The sequence below is a fragment of the Protomyctophum bolini genome (genome assembly GCF_963924005.1).
Source record: "Protomyctophum bolini genome assembly, chromosome: 6".
NCBI classification, from domain to species: Eukaryota; Metazoa; Chordata; class Actinopteri; order Myctophiformes; family Myctophidae; genus Protomyctophum; species Protomyctophum bolini.
The window spans coordinates 28,370,823-28,388,249 of NC_137867.1; positions in this window are offsets into that span (position 1 = coordinate 28,370,823).

The following is a 17,427-nucleotide window of genomic DNA, read 5'->3' on the forward strand; positions in this document are numbered from 1 at the left end:
TAATGACTTATGAGAGCAACACAGCAAGTCGACTCAGCATGAGTGAGAGCTGATTAAAGTGAACTAATGAAGTGAATAAGTGAGTCACTAAATGAATGAGCAAATGAGAAGTAATGCAGCACTAGCCCATAGTCAGCTCCTCCAATCACACATAATGTATCACCACTGGACCGTGTCCCAGCTCAACCATATTCAAGTCCAAGATGGCGTCACAGCAGTGACCCTTAAACCATATATACTTTGTCGACCCCAGGGGGTCTATCCTTGACGTCCTTTACCTTTACCTCTACACCAAATCTCTTCACCGAAAAGAGCTGATGCATCGCTTTTACTTACTGTAAAGGTACATGACTGTTGTGTCCGTTTTTTAATATAGTAATTGTTATCCAACAGTAATGCATGCATGAATCCCACACAGCATTTTCATACCTCTGTTCAATTTACCACATTTACCACACTGAACTGAACGCACAATCATTTTTATTCTGCACTACTTTTGTTTATACTTAAAGTTGCAGTTTATATTGCACCAAGACCTCAAGTAAAATGTTTTGACTTCAACCCACTGTACACGTTTGTGAAGTTACTTGAGAATACAAGTTGAGTTACAATGGAAGTCCCTAGACTTCACTCGCTTTGTGTCCCATATTTTGAATCCCGTTCTTGTCAAGGACAGCTCAGGTCCTTTGTTTCAAAGAGAGGATGTAATCTTGCAATACTATTATTATTGTGTCACAGAGAGCCGGGTTAGAGGCTGTGCAGAGCCACAGCAGGAAGGCCAGTAGTACAGCAAGCAGGACATACCAGGCATATGCCCGGTGGGCTGACCCTCTGGTGGGCTGACCCTCTGGTGGGCTCTGACCCTCTGGTGGGCTGACCTCTGGTGGCTGACCCTCTGGTGGGCCGGTCTGGGCCAAATGTTAAATTAGGTTGTCTGTTGGTTGTGTATCATTTATGTTGTACTGTAAATGTGGTGGAGTATCTGCGTGCTGGTTGTGGTTTTGTCTCAGTCCAGCCCTGACACCAAGTGTAGGTCCAGACTTGAGTTCCATTTGCTGGGGGAGATCCACGTCTCTGCTTTTGATAACCCTCCTCTGGTCAACTCAATGGTCATTCATTTTTATTGCATGCTGGGGAATAAGTAAGTAGCATGGTTGGGAAAAACCATGGCCCAACCATGGCCCATAGGTCAGGACTTAGGAGCCTATCTCCAGTTTCCTACTGTGAGGCACCTTGATGTACAAGTATGTACACCCCTGGATATGAGGCTAGTATGTCACAGGGATTTACCTTTTTTTTGTCAGGTGAAACCTGACATACAACAGGCCCCGTTTTTATTAGCGACCTAGTCATGATTGACCCCTAAGCCAATGGGAGTCTGACCCCATACTGCCTAAGCCAATGGGAGTCTGAACCACGCGTGTAGCAATCGTGTAGTAGCAACCTAGTCATGATTGGCTGCCTCCTAAGCTATGACACGTTCACCGCGGAAGTCTCGGCACCACACTGTAACCATAGGACTGCAACGCGGAGCGGAGTGGCTGATAACAGCGGCTAATATTAATATGAGCTGTAGAGCAGGAAAGCGAAGAAAGAAAAATAGCGAAAATGGAAGATCTACAAGCTCACCAAGTGTACTTGTATTCTCTGTGAAGTATATAGTGCTTAAGTTGATATATTCTATTTTTATCGAACCCTTGTGTAGGTCTGAAGGCACGTGCCTCAAGCGTTCCCCCCATCGACAGCCACCCAGCCCCCTGCTCTCCATCCCCAGGTCACGGGAAGTCACATTACTAAGGCACTTCATTAGCGTTGTCTTAATTCATTAACAACCCGACCGCTCAACAATCTCAACAGCATTTGCATAATGAGAGTGAGCACTGATAAGCAGCCCATCAGGTACTAATGGAGAATCTTTCATTAATTAAAACCTCTCGTACACGTGACTGAGTTTCATTAGCAACACCAGATGGTTGTCATTACACCGCTGTTTGTCAGTCAAAGACCTGACATGAGGACATAAATAGCTTAGTCATTACCAAGGGGTGGCTCATGCTTTCTCTGTGTGGGGTGAACCTCTGCAATAACCCACCTCCAAAACAAACCCCATCAGTGCCCACCAGTGGATGTCAAGCCCAAGTCATACCTCCCTGTGCCGAGAATAGTTGAGAATACCATCACAACACTATCGCGGCAGAGCATAAATTAGACCCCAGGTTGCGATGCGACCCGTTGTGAGGTTGTAGTTCAGCTATTTTCACTGCTTTTGTCTGACACTCTTGTATGATGAAGTAAGGCATTGGTTTCCAAAAAAAACCTAAAAGTTGACATGCATGTGTCTGCCCTAGCGATGATATATTATATTTATATTTAACGAGTGAGAGATGTAGTGAATGCGAGAGGTGCTTGAATGGATACAGGAAAAGGAAAGGGATAGAGCAGGTGAGAGAAACTGGGACAACATTATTTTTACAGTCCCCACATTGTGTCTTGCTGTGTTCAAACTCGCTGTCCATTGCACTTAGGCCCTCACTCACTCGCACGCATGCACACGTGCGTACACACGCGCACGTATGTGCGCACGCACACACACATGCACAGTACAGTACAGTGACTTGCTAGATGATGATAGACTCTAATTACCTGGAACTGCATCTCTGCCTACCCCCCCCCCCCCCCTCCTCTCTCTCTCTCTGTCCACCCCCTCTCTTCTCCCTATATCTATCTGTGTCTCCCTTCACCTCCCTTCCTGGTCCTACCAACCACCCCCCCCCCCCTCTCTCTCTCTCTCTCTCTCCCCAGTTTTGCCCTGTCACTATTAATCTGGCCAGTGGTTCGTCCTGCCACCGTACCGCGGCTTCCTGTCACCGTAGCGACGCAAAGGTCACACTTTGGCAATTAAAACAACCCAGCTACCCACTGCGGTGTGTGTGTGTGTGTGTGTGTGTGTGTGTGTGTGTGTGTGTGTGTGTGTGTGGGGGGGGGCGCGCAGTATAGAGAGAGAGGCCTGTTAGTAACACTACAGTATTAACCTCCTGCTTCTGAATGTCAACAGGATGAGGCACATCCACACACACACACACACCATGCATGCACGCACACACGCACGCACACACACACACAGGACCTGCACTTACAATTTTCCTCAGCACTGGGATCTGTGCTTCCGAGTTCCTTATCTACAATGAGCTGACAAGAAAGAAAGACCTCCTCTTCCTCCCTTACACCCCCCCCCCCCCCACGCTGCCCTTGTCCTCCTAACCTCTCCTCTCTCTCTCTCTCTCTCTCTTTTCCCCACTTAACTTTCCCTCTCCGCTCTCTCGCCCGTTCAATCTATACACTCGCCTGTTCTCACTCCCAACCTTGGCCAACCTTGCCCCCCCCCCCCCCCTCTCTTCACCCGTCACTTCTAGCTCACCCTCCATCCTCTCCCTCTTAAGCCGGAGTTATACTTCCACAAGCTCTTCTACAGTAAGATAGCAGATCTATAATGCGTCGCACTGCGACACATTGTGAGCTTATAGATCTGCTATTTTCGGAGCGTGACTGACGCAACGCACATATAAATCCTCCTCCCTTTACGCCCTACCCCCCCCCCCAGCTCCTCTCTCCCTCTTTATCCCACCTGCCTCTTCCTTTACTCTTCCCTTGCACCTCCTCTCACTCCTCATCCTCTCTCTGTCTCTCTATCTCTCTCTCTCTCTCTCTCTACTCTCTCCCCTTGCAGTGCTGCCCATCCCTCCCTCCCTCCCTCCTCTCCTCCTTTCTCAGCCAGACTAATCTGTGGCATCAGCCCCTCCTCTGCCATCCGTCAGGGCACTCACATTGTTTTGACGTCTAGTTAATTCTGCCGTGATGATTTATCAAACTCTTATTACGGGCCGCTGAAAGCCTCATTTATTGTCCTGCCGCCGCCGCCTGCCCTGAATCTTAACCAACGCACTTTTGTCCTCTCTCTTTCTCTGTTCTCCTTCTTTTTTCCTCTGCTGTTTTCTCCTTCTCTTCTCTTCTCTCTCTTCTCTTCTCTTCTCTTCTCTTCTCTTCTCTTCTCTTCCTCATCTCTCTTCTCTTCTCTTCTCTTCTCTTCCTCTTCTCTTCTCTTCTCTTCTCTTCTCTTCTCTTCTCTTCTCTTCTCTTCTCTCTTCTCTTCTCCTCTCTTCTCCTCTCCTCTCCTCTCCTCTCCTCTCCTCTCCTCTCCTCTCCTCTCCTCTCCTCTCCTCTCCTCTCCTCTCCTCTCCTCTCCTCTCCTCTCTCTCTCTTCTCTTCTCTTCTCTCCTCTCTTCTCATGCTGGGCTGGCACGTCCCATTCTGTCACCTTTCCAAATTATTTCCCGTCATTGCCTTGTTTAATCCCTGTGATATTGAGAAGTCGGCCATCACAGTCTCCACCCCCACCCCCGCCCTGACACACACACACACACACACACACACACACACACACACCTGTGCACTAACACCTTCACGAACAAACACACACAGACATGTACACACGTATGCGCGCACACAGACACTCACAGGCACATATGTATACACGTGCGCCCGCACACACACACACACACACACACACACACACACACACACAATCTGTCCTATTTTGAAATAAGAAGCAAATGTTGGCCCTGGATCACAGCCAGATGCAATGTCTGTCTGTCTGTCTGTCTGTCTGTCTGTCTGTCTGTCTGTCTGTCTCAGTGCCTCAGTGTTGCTTTAGAAAAGCAGAAGGAAAAAAAAAAACCTCAATCCCGTCCAAGAACACATTTTACCTCCTGCAGTTGATCTCATCAAATATCCAGTGATCTATAGAGTTACAGCCGCCCAACTCTCTCACAAAAACAAAACGGCCACACTGAATAATTCAGTGTGTGTGTGTGTGTGTGTGTGTGTGTGTGTGTGTGTGTGTGTGTGTGTGTGTGTGTGTGTGTGTGTGTGTGTGTGTGTGTGTGTGTGTGTGTGTGTGTGTGTGTGTGTGTGTGTGTGCGCTTGCGTGCGTGCGTGCGTGCGTTAGACATCAATGGGGCCCAATAACAATAAAAGCTGGTGAGGGGGGGGGGGGGGGGGGGGGGGAAAGCATAGAACAAGACAATAAGCTCATGTCCACAATAGCCAGTTCCGTTTCACAGTGTATTCGCTGTCATTTTAGGTCGCTTACCGCGCACAGCCGCACACACACGCGCATGCACACGCACAGCTTTAAGTACACACACACACGCACCCACGCACGCACGCACGCACGGCTTTAAGTGTAATGTGTGGGTGGAAATATGCGTTTCATCCCAAAATATGATATCCAGTGTTTTAATGTGACATTTACAGTATATATCTCTCTATCTTGTATGTGTAAGAGTAAAACTTATTTTTGTTCAGCTTCCTTCAGACAATGCAGCAGGTAATAATAATAATAACTAGAACTGCACTCTGTCGAGTGCATACTTGCTTGTTGCACACTAGTAGGCCATGAACTAGTGCGAAGTCGAAAGTACTTTGCGCCGTACGCACGTCCCAGCGAACCTGCCACTTTTGATGCGTATGCACCGTATATGTCAATCAGTGCCTCCCAACACTAAAACATATCGTCATTACGTCACCATCGAAAACAAATTACACTCTGGCATTGGGTCCTTTAATCCACATATTTCTTACGTCATCATTGAGAGCTATAGTTATACATATACTATGTATATGTAATTTGTAAGTTCATTAGCAGTATACTGTGGTTACTTTGCGCAAAAACCGTCCCAGCCAGCCCGCCACTTTCCCAGCAAATTGTGCCTGATACGGTAGTGGTGCCAGATTACATACATGTATACACAGGAGCATTACCTTTAATCCAACACTAAAACATATCGTCATTACGTCACCATCGAAAACCAATTACACTCTGGCATTGGGTCCTTTAATCCACATATTTATTACGTCATCATTGAGAGCTATATACATATACAATCTGGTCCAGCAAATCAGGCACAATGTTCTGGGACGGTGCATACGCATCAAAAGTGGTGGGTTGGCTGGGACGGTGCATACGAGCCGGGCGAAACTATTACTTGCGCGCTCTGCTTGCGCAAGTAATAATAACGGTTTTAAAAAGAGTGCATGTGTGTCTTGTTGACAGCTGGTATGCTAAAACAGAGAGTGTGTGGGAGGATAAGCGCCTGGTGGGATCTGATCCTAGACCAGCAGATGTACAGTATGTCTACATTATAGAGACTTGCATCTTAGCCATCTTACACCAGAAATGGTGCACCGATGCATAGCTCTAAAAAACACTAATACTTCAACTCTTCAGTTACGAACAAAGAAATACTGTAGATTTTTACACCATTGTGCGACAAAAATGAGCCATTATAGTTAACCCATTAAAACCAGGAAAGCATCTGTGTCATTTTAGATTTTTGTGTTGGCTATTCAAAAGGCAGGTATACAAGCTCATGGCAAGCTTGTTCATCTGCTATTGGCTTTTGCAATTACATCATATGGCAGCCAAGTCTATGGCCTTTTTATGTTTGTTCAGAGCACTATAAACAGACAGAGTACGGCCGGACTTTTAATGTTTGCTTTGAGCACGTTTTGCCTGGTAATATTTGTTTAGAGCCCTACAAACATTACTGCGGCCCCTCACTTCTTTTTACATTTTTGAAATATCTTTAAAGTGTGAGAACTACTTAAGACATTCACCGCCCCTCCTCCCATCCGTCAGTGGTACCACCCCCCCCCCCCCCCCCCCAACCCACTATCCACCCAGCAGCCCTCGGCCCCCTGCACAGGCACCCCCAGGGTGCTTTAAATTCTTTATTGGCTTGTAACATTATCTTAATGTCTCTGAGCATCTCATTCAGACCAGGCTTAATGAAGAGTGAAGGAGGCCCGTGTACTGTGGAGGCCACAGCAATACCAACCACATGTGACAGCAAACTCACTGCACAGGTGTGCGTGTGTGCGTGTGTGCGTGTGTGCGTGCGTGTGTGTGTGTGTGTGTGTGTGGCGTGCGTGCGTGCCCAGCAGGTTTAGGATCTCTGCTGATGTTAACGACTCCTGACATACTAGGGCGAGGGAACAACAGGGAAATTGAGATCATATCAGGCAGACGTCTAGACAAGCCAACAAGACACACATGCACATGCACATGCAGACACACGTGCATACAAACGCACGCATATACATGTCACGCATATACACACATGGGAGTCGGGACACACATGGATACACACACAGTCAGAATGTAACAAAGTACATTTGACTTACTTTGAGATACTTTTACTTTACTCGAGTACAATACTTCTACTGTATATCTCAGAGCTAAATATTCTCCTTTTAGCTGTTGGGTGGGGGTAAGGAACTGTGACTGGGGCATTGTGCATTTGTTTGTTTAATTGTATGTAATGATTTTTCTTTTTCAGTTTTTAGTTTGTTTTGTATTCATGGACATATATCCTGCAGTTCTTTGTAGATTTCGTTTTAGTGTTTGTGCTGCCATTTGGGCGCGTGGAAATATATGTGAATAATTATTTTAAGAATACTATGTCGTAAAGAAAAATCAATAAACATAATCTACTTTTTACTCTATGAAAATTGTAGTTTTAGATTACTTTTACAAAACATACTAACACATTAATTTATGCTTCATCTGTTAAAATTATCTACAAGCTCACAACGTGAGTTATACATTGGATATGTTTTAAATACTTAGACAAATTTGGAAAGATTTTGAAAATAGTTGTTAAATAGGCCATTCGTAATGAGTTATTTTGGTTCTCAAGAGTATACGTATATTTTTATGCCATTTAGTAATATTTTGAATACAGTATTTTACTTGCTCTTGTGTAAGTCTGAAAAAGGTCCTATTTTCTCTTCTCTCCTGCTATTTCCCTCCTCTCTGTTCCCTTCTGTCTCTATAGGTTTACCTCTTTTTCATTCCTCCTTCCTCCTCTTTTATATCCTTTCCCACCCTCTTTTTCCTGCATAGTTCTCTCTCTCTCTCTCTCTCTCTCTCTCTCTCTCTCTCTCTCTCTATCTTTGAGTGAACGAGGTCAGCATTAGTTCTGTTATCTGACGACTGCCTGTATGTGTAATTGTGTGTGTGTGTGTGTGTGTGTGTGTGTGTGTGTGTGTGTGTGCGTGTGTTGCGGTCAGTCCATCTATCAGCCTCCTGTCTTCCAGGTCTCTCCATTAGGCCTTGGCCTGACTGATGGTCATACCAGCTTCACGCCCACTGCTCTGCAAGGCCATATATCACTGATGCACGCACATGCACGTACACACACACACACACACACACACACACACACACACACACACACACACACACACACACCTTCACGTTGCACACAGTGGCTTGGAAATTGCACCTTGTGCTGAGCGAGAGAAGGGGAGAGAGAGAGAGAGAGATGAGGGAGAGAGGACCGGAAGGAGAGGGGAGGAGGGAGGGAGTGAGAGATGGGGAGTGTAAGAGAGAAAGAGGGGGGGGGGGGGGTGGTACTGCTGTCAGGGTTGACTGTGCTGTTAGTGGTGACTTCATTAAAGAATATGTATGATGTCATTAGGCAGCTGTGGGTCACCTTTCATGTCTCAGCTAAAGCATGAGCCTCTAGGAGAAAATCCAATCACCTCTCCTCCTCCCTCTGCCCCCCTTCTCTCTTTGTCACCCACTCTCTCTCGTACTCTCTCCTCTCTCTATACCTTTCTCTCTGCTTCTCCGTCACCATCTTTCCTGCCCCTTCCTCTTTCCTTCCCCTCTCTTTCTCTCAATCCATCCATTACCCTCTTCCTCTTCTTTCCTTGACCTAATTAAGGAGAAGTCATCCGATCTCTCACCTTTCTAATGATGTCACGTGCTGGCTCCTTTATCAACATCATCCCTCTCCTTTTATCTGTTTTCCTCTCTCTCTCTCTCTCATCTCTCTCTCTCTCCTCTCCTCTCTCTCTCTCGCTCTCTCTCTCTCTCCCTTCTGCTTCTCCATCCCTCCCCTTGTTCAGTTTCACTCTCCCCCTGCTCTCTCTCTGTCCGTTCTCTGTATCTCTTTCCCTCTCTCTATCCATCACTCACTACTCCCTATAATCCTTCTGTCTCTCTATCTTTTGCATACTCTCTCTCCAGTTTCTCCAAAACTGCCCTCCATCATCTCACACCCTGCCATCCTTTGCTCTTTCACCCCCTCCCTTTCATCTTCACCCCCACCCTCCTCCACTCCATTTCTCCTCTCCTCTCCTTCCTCTCCTCTCCTCTCCTTCCTCTCCTCTCCTCTCCTCTCCTCTCCTCTCCTCTCCTCTCCTCTCCTCTCTCTCCTCTCTCTCCTCTCCTCTCCTCTCCTCACCATCCCCTCCCTGTGGTTCTCATATCTCCTCTCCTTGTATCCTTATTGCTCTATCAATCTCCCTGGCAGAAGATCAATATCAGAGCTGCAGCTGCTTTTCTTTCCTCTCTGCTTTCTCTTCTCTCTCCATCTATCGTTCCCTTTCTCTTCCTATCCCCTCTTTCTTTTTTTCTCCACTCCATCAATTTTGCTCCCCTTCTTCTCGTCTTTGCTCTTTTTCTGACTCGCTTTCCTTCTCTTGTTCTCTCCATACTTGTATACCTCTTTTCTCACTTTCAATCCAGTCTGTATGTGCTGTGCTGTGCTGTGCTGTGCTGTGCTGCGCTGTGCTGCGCTGTGCTGTGTGTGTGTGTGTGTGTGTGTGTGTGTGTGTGTGTGTGTGTGTGTGTGTGTGTTTGCGTGTGTGCGGGCCTGCGTGCATGCGTGCGTGTGTGTATGTATGTGTGGATTCCATTTAGTAGGAAATGTACTCCATTAGCGATACCACTCCTGCATTGTAGGCTGGGTTGCTTTTCCAGAGAGACTAATTGTTAGCTTACATTAAAACAGATAAAGAGAGAGTAAAGCAGGGGAGGAGGAAGGGGGGGTCATCTGGTCCTCTGGTACACTAACTGGCTGAGCCTTCAGAAGGCCCATGGCCCCATTTGTAAACCCCCCCCCCCCCCCCCCCCCCCCACACACACACACACACACACACACACACACACACAACATCAATTCCATATGTCACATTTCCAGTATTTTTCACTTGTGTGCAGTGACACTTTTGTGCAAAACGCTTCCATATGAAATGTGTAATATTCCATGACAGAGGAAATGTATAAAGGATTACCGGTATACAAAACAGAATTCTATGTAGCACAAATTAGCAGAATTTAGCAGTTGACATCTATCTGAAACGGAAGACTTTATTCAGACTAGAGCAGAACATGGTCAAGGAAACTGTAGGGCGGTACCTGTACCAGGCTATGTATCCTAAAAATATATTCACTTCTCTATATATAGTATTATAACCGTCTACTTTTTTGCAACTTAGCAAACGGTAATGAGGCCCTTTTACTGCGTTAGCCAACATTAGCTAGGTATATCTTCGTGGTTAGCTGGAATAACTTAGCATAACTTTACATAAATTACTCAGAGGACACGGCACTATTTTAGCACAACTTGCTCTGGCGCAGTTTTCTCATGACAGCGCTGTACCATATCAGACGGGCAGTGACGCATGACGACATCCGCACCAAAGCAAGGCGAGGCAGGCAGCCGCGTAGACGGGCCTTGGCACTGCCAGGCATTCCAATTACAGAGACATTAGCAGGCAGCGCACGGCAGCTAATTTGACAAGCGGAGATGATGATGGCCATTCATATTTAGCCCTGCTCCACTGGCCCCAAGTAAATATTTCCCCAAGCTCAGTATAAATAGAAAGACAATATTTGAACAGCTGAGCGACGAGAGAGACAGCGAGAGGGAGAATTAGAGAAAGGGAGGAAAGAAAGGTGGTGGTGGTGGTGGTGGGGGTGGGGGGGTATGTGGGAGAGAGCAATGGTGGGGAAAGTATTAAAGTGTTTTACTTAAGTAAAAGTATCAATACTGCAATATAGAAATACCCTGTTACAATTTAAAATGTACTTGACTAAAAGTAGAAAAGTGTTAGCATCAAAATGTACCAAAAGTTAAGAAAAAGTACTCATTATATAGTATGAGTAAATGTATAAAAATCTTTTGAAAATTGCAGATCTACAAGTTCACAATGCGACGCCTTGTGAGCTTGAAGATTGGCTATTTAAATGGCCGAAATGTATAGGGCTCATAATGTATAGTGGTTCATAATGTATGTTTTGTAATAATAATAATCAAAATCTACAAACATTTTCAAACAATTGTAGTGGAATATTTGCCTCTGAGATGTAGAAGTAAACGTATTGGAAATTGAGAAAACTAAAATAAAGTATGAATAAGCATGAATGTTTTTGTAGTTAGAGTAGGAGACAGACAGAGAGGTTTTCCAGTTACCATAAGGATGCAGAGAGAAACACAGAAAGGAGGAGGGAGAGAGAGAAGGTGGCGAGGAAGAGAGGCTCAGATGCTGCCTAATCCTTTATGAACATATGTCATACATATTCATAAAGTACCAGCCAGGGTCCTTAAGGTGAAACTGAAGCCTCATCACCAAATAGCCCATTCATGTGAGTTTTTGTTACTATGAGATTCCTTATCATAGCTATACTTTTCAAGAAATTGAAATTCCAATGGCAAAAGCAAGAGCTTTTGTTAATATTTTAATTGTTTTAATACAACCTGGCATTCCGATTTTGTTCGTTATTCAGAAAATTTTAAATATTTTTTTTTCATGAAATGAAGAAAACCTGTTAATTACCTTTATGAAAGGGGGAGAGGGGGTGTAGTTAGCCACTTTAGCATACAGTTTCTGACGCTTTTTAATACTTTTCATTGGTTCAATATTTTTTTAACCAACACACAAAGGGTGTTCAATAACATTGATTTATGAAAACAACAGAGTTAGGTGGTTTCCTCCTGATAGCGACGATAGTTGACTCATACAGGCTGGAGGCGTCAATCCATCCAAATTGAGGATCATTGCCAAGCACAATGAATGCACAGGGCTCTGAATTGGTGAGAGGATTGTTACAGAATGATGGAGGCCAAATACCATGGATGTATAGGTTGTACACAGCAAATATTGACATCCACAATGTAAATCAATATTCATCAGTGATAGTAAAAGCACACATGAAACGGACCTGCCAGTTTGAGCTACATTATGCTACCATGCTGACAGCAGAGGCTGTGGTTGGGATAGCCTATATAATGTATGAATACTGTAATACAAATAAGAAGCAATTCAAATCTTTGAATTTACATGGCATGAATCTAATGAAACACAGGGCCTCGAGTAGGCTACTTGCAGTTAGTGTATCTGTCATTCTGTATCTGCTTGCTGCTTTCAGCTATACTGTCACTGGCTAGCCCTCTTTGCGGTGGTGAAAAGAGGACCAGAGTGAGTACTTTGTGGTCCCTGCCTTCTAAACTGTAGGTGCGAACACGCCATGGCCACCTTTCAAACACTGTACAACAGCTATGATGGCAATCGCGTCGTACATAATAATTGGGGGAGAACTTGCAAATTCAGACGCACTGCTTTAAAAGTTGGCACTATAATCAACACTGGTCCTCTTTGATGTTCCACCCAGCCACCGTCTCCTGTGTTGTGCCCTAATAGGGAGGAAGGATTCGTTTTGATAAAGCATCTGTGAACTGGATGAAATCCTACCTTGAGGGAAGTGGTTGATGTAAATGGAAACTTGTCCTCGATGATCAGCAGCTGAATGAGGCTGAGAAACTTCCAGAACAGCCATGGCCTTATGTTCAAGTTTCTGCAGGCTTTGTATAACATAGTGGTTGTACAAGCAAGCAAATCAGTGCATGCAGTGCAGGTGGTTTCAGAGTTAATTCTCTGAAACAACAGTCACAAGGTCCTATAGAGCACCAAAGTCTGACGTCAATATCGGTAGAGGGCGCAAATCCACATGTTCGTGTACTTTCTATTTGCATTATAATCCCCATAGGGGGATTTTAGATCGCCTCATATAAGAACTGTGTTTGAAAAATAGACTTGTCACCCCGGCCGTTTCACTCATATGGATATTAAGAATCAACTGACTGAGAGAAAAAGCTAATGTTACTGCTACTGAATTAGTTACATTTTCGTATCATATATGAGTGATTGACTGTTGCAAACGATACAGAGACACCTCCATGACAATAACGCAGAGACAGCTTGTTTATTTTTGGACCACAGCACTAATATGAAACGATTTTAAGATGAGCCCCTTTTTATTCTCCATAGAGAAATACAAATAAGAAGAAATTCAAATCTTTGAATTTACATGGCATGAATCTAATGAAACACAGGGCGAACCAGGGGAATCGAAGGGATGAGCGAGTTATGTCAGGACTTCGGTGCTCTATAAAGGAATTGTGAAAAATAAGGAATTTACTTTTACTTTAAGTATTTTATAAGCAACTCTTACTTCAGTAACATAATAGTGAGTCAGTGACTGAGCTACTTTTACTTGTAGTGGAGTAAGTTTGACAGGAGTATCTTTATTCTTACTCTGGGGGTCCAGTACTCTGTCCATCACACAGTGAAGTGAGAACGAGGCTTAACGTAGAGCCAATGGAAGGAAAGATGTTCAATGTGCTGGTGAAAATCGCTGCGTGATTGTTGTCGACAAGTTGCAATGAGCCCGGGCCCTGCCCAACATATTAATATAATGTAAAGAAATATATTAAAATTGTTGTTGTTGCCATTTATTAAAAACTGCAAAAGCTGTTACGAAGCGTGTCCGCTATATTGACTGACTGATTGTGACATCAGATTAGGGCTGTGTGTCATTTACAGGTCAGTAGTAGGTCAGGTGCGTAGCGTTAGTCCGACGTCCCAATAATCCAACATTACTAAACCTAACCATAACCGCACACGGGTGCCAGGCGTGAGTCTTAACCGGCCACGTATGTCGGACTAACGCTAACACGTATGTCGGACTAACGGGTTAGTAGCACAGGAAACATCAGGGCACTTCGGAGTAAAGCTACTATAGTTTACAAGCACAAGCAACGTTTGTCCTTTTTCTGTTGATATTGCAAACATTTTCCTTTTATTCTAAAAATAGAGAAAGCCACATTATCAGTCAACATGACAGGCTTACAGAAATATATTCAGCTGTGGTTCAAGTGCAACACTATACTATAATACTAGTGTTGTATGCAATTCATACTTACAGACAGTACAATTGCATTTCATTCAAATTAGTGTGAGGAACTCGGTTTGGCTCCTCCCTTTTCTTAGACCGCTTCCTCCCGTGTGCTTCTGTGTTTTTTCCCAACAACACTACATGTTTAGGGCAGTCGAGTGGTGCTGACAGATTCTGCTGTTTGAGAAATTAGCATGAATATAACTTGAAATATAGTATTTGTGTGCTTATGTTTGAGTTAGCAAAATTTGCTGAGATGCAGAATCAGAATGAAAATAGGGAAAGAAAATAGGGAAAAAAATAGGGAAAAGAAATAGATTTTTTTTTAGGAAAAATAGGGGGAAAATAGGGGGAAAAAAAGGAAAAAAAATAGGGACAAATATAGGGGAAAAAAATTGGGAAAAAAGTCTATGATTATACACGATCAACAGTTTTTTTTTAATTCTTCCTTACGACTTGATTCTGTTGTCGATTTGTTTAACAGACATGAATGGAGGACACTACAACTAGAATACTATTGACTATTATCAATGCAAGCTCCAAAAGTTTCAACCAGTTCCTCTTCCATTCCAAATAGTCACCATTGCTGTTTAAGAAATTAAACAGCAATGGTATCTCTCTCTCTCTCTCAGTAAATGTTTTACCAACCTGCTCTGTGTAGTTAAGCGATTGGTTGTAAAACCATATCCGATAAGAAAGATATAAGAAATGAGAAATGAGAAATAATAATAAGAAAAAAAATAGGGAAACAAATAGGGAAAATAATAGGGGAAAACATAGGGAAAAAAATAGATTATACACGATCAACAGTTTTTTTTTTAATTCTTCCTTACTACTTGATTCTGTTGTCGATTTGTTTAACAGACATGAATGGAGGACACTACAACTAGAATACTCTCTCTCGCTCTCTCTCTCTCTCTCTCTCTCTCAGTAAATATTTTACTAACCTGCTCTGTGTAGTAGTTAAGCGATTGGTTGTAAAACCATATCCGATAAGAAAGATATAAGAAATGAGAAATAATAATAAGAAAAAAATAAGAAAAAATAGGGAAAAAAATAGGAGAAAAAATAGGGGAAAAAAATAGGGGAAAGAAATAGGGAAAAAAATGAGAATGCATAATTGCACATACTCAGGACATTAGTCTGGCCCCACCAAGGGGTCAATATTTCCTTGCAGTCCTACCATTGATTGGGTAGATCTGTCTGTCTGTCTGTAGCCCCAGTGGGCACTTGGCCCAGGCACGACCGAAGCCAGGCCAAGGCCCAAACCTGCAGCCCTCGCCTGGCAGGCCCCTGAAGGCTCCAGCAAGCCCCCAGTCAGTCCAATGGAAAGCAGATGGCCGGCCCTCTGAAAGCCCCACAGCACACAGAGCCGACTGGTGCTGCTGCAGTCCAAGAGAGGAAACTTCTCATTCGCCGTCATCCATCATTGGGGAGGTGGAGGGGAGGTGGAGGAAAGACAGAGTAATGCCTGACACCAGCCGCCTGGCCTTTTTCAAACGCTCTTGTCTGGCACATTCATGGCCCCCGCTCACTGACACGATCAGAGGTTGGGGGGGGGTTTGGGGTTTTATGCGTGCACGTGCAGGCGCACATGTGAGAACACGAGCACATACTCTGGAGCACGGGTACGCTGTACGTGCATGAGCATTGAATGAGTACACTACAAATGCACACGTCTTATTCACACGTTCACAGACACACACAGTCAGGCACACAGGCATGTTGACACGCACCAATGCACAACCACACGCACGCACACACATGCACACGCCAACATATGTTCCAGTGAAAATATTCAGGCTCACGCGCCTGCCTCTTGCCTGTCATTAGTGGTATTATTCTTTTCAGCACTGGGTCAGTACTGAAAGCTCTTTTCAAAGTCCCCCCCCCCCCCCCCCCCACACACTCCACCCGCCTGCCTCTGCAGGGAGAGAGAAGAGTGGTTCTGTTTCCCCACCTCTCTTGTCTGTCCTCACCTCTCCATCTCTCTCCTGCTCTCTCTCTCTCTCTCTCTCTCTTTGTGTCCATGCATGCACGTGTCAAACTCAACTCTCTCACTTTGTCTCGGTGTCTAAGTGTTTCCGCGGCTCAAGACATTGAGATAAGTAGAAACAGATAGGGACAAAATATACCAAAACAAAGAGACAGAGAGACATAGAAAAATGCGTCAGGGGGCAGAGATAGGGGGAGAGAGAGAGAAGTGGAGGAAGACATACTGATAGAGAGACCTGCAGAAGTGGAGAGAAACACAGATAGAGAGGGAGAGAGAGAGGTGGTGAGTAATGTAGCTGACAGCTGGGGATCATTAATCACTGTCACACTTGAAAGGAGTAGAAAGAAGGGAGGGGGTGATGTTTGACGTGGAACAACACACACGCTGGCACACACACTCTCACACTCTCACATTCACGCGCACTTGCAAACACAAACATTATTTCTTGTTCTCAGGAACACACGTGTGCGTGCACACAGTCTCACTCTCATACACACACACATACACACTCACACACACACACACGCACACGCGCACACACACACGCACACACACACACACACACACACACACACACACACACACACAGTCTCACTCACACAAACACACACACACGTAATAGACACTCATCATATCTACCCTATCATGCATTCCCTATACGTACGTACATGTGCACGCATGCACGCACGCATACACAGTACACACACACACACACACACACACACACACACACACACACACACACACACACACACACACACACACACACACTCTCTCTCTTTCTTTTGTCAGCTCCCTTTCAATCCAGCTACAAATCCACCTACGTCTTCTTGTCATTTCTCTCCCACTCTCTCCTCTCCTCCGTCTTCCAGGATGGCAGCTGGTCTGTCCAACTGTCGGCGTGGCGAGACTGCTCCACTACGTTCAAATGCCAAATGTCATGTCCTCCCACCTCCCAAAAGCCCTTGACTACACCTCTGTCTCTCAATTTCCTCAACCTCTCTCTCTTCTCTCTCTCCAGCTCCATTTATCACTGAGAAATCCTAAAAAGTGTATTGCCAGGCAGAGACGGCCGGTCCCTTGAGGTTTTGTTTTTCTATTTGCCTTTATTGATAGATAGATAGATAGATAGAGAGAAAGAGGTCGACAGGGAATGGGGAGAGAGATGGGGGGGGTTAGGGACATGCAGCAAAGTTCATCGGGATTGGGACTTGAACCCACAACACGCTGCAGGCTGGATTACCAGCCTAGCTGCCTGGACCGCTAGGCAGGCCCAGGCCACCGGTCCCCCGCTGTGTGTGTAGTATAGGATGTGTTGTTAGCACAATGAACAATTCCATTGTCC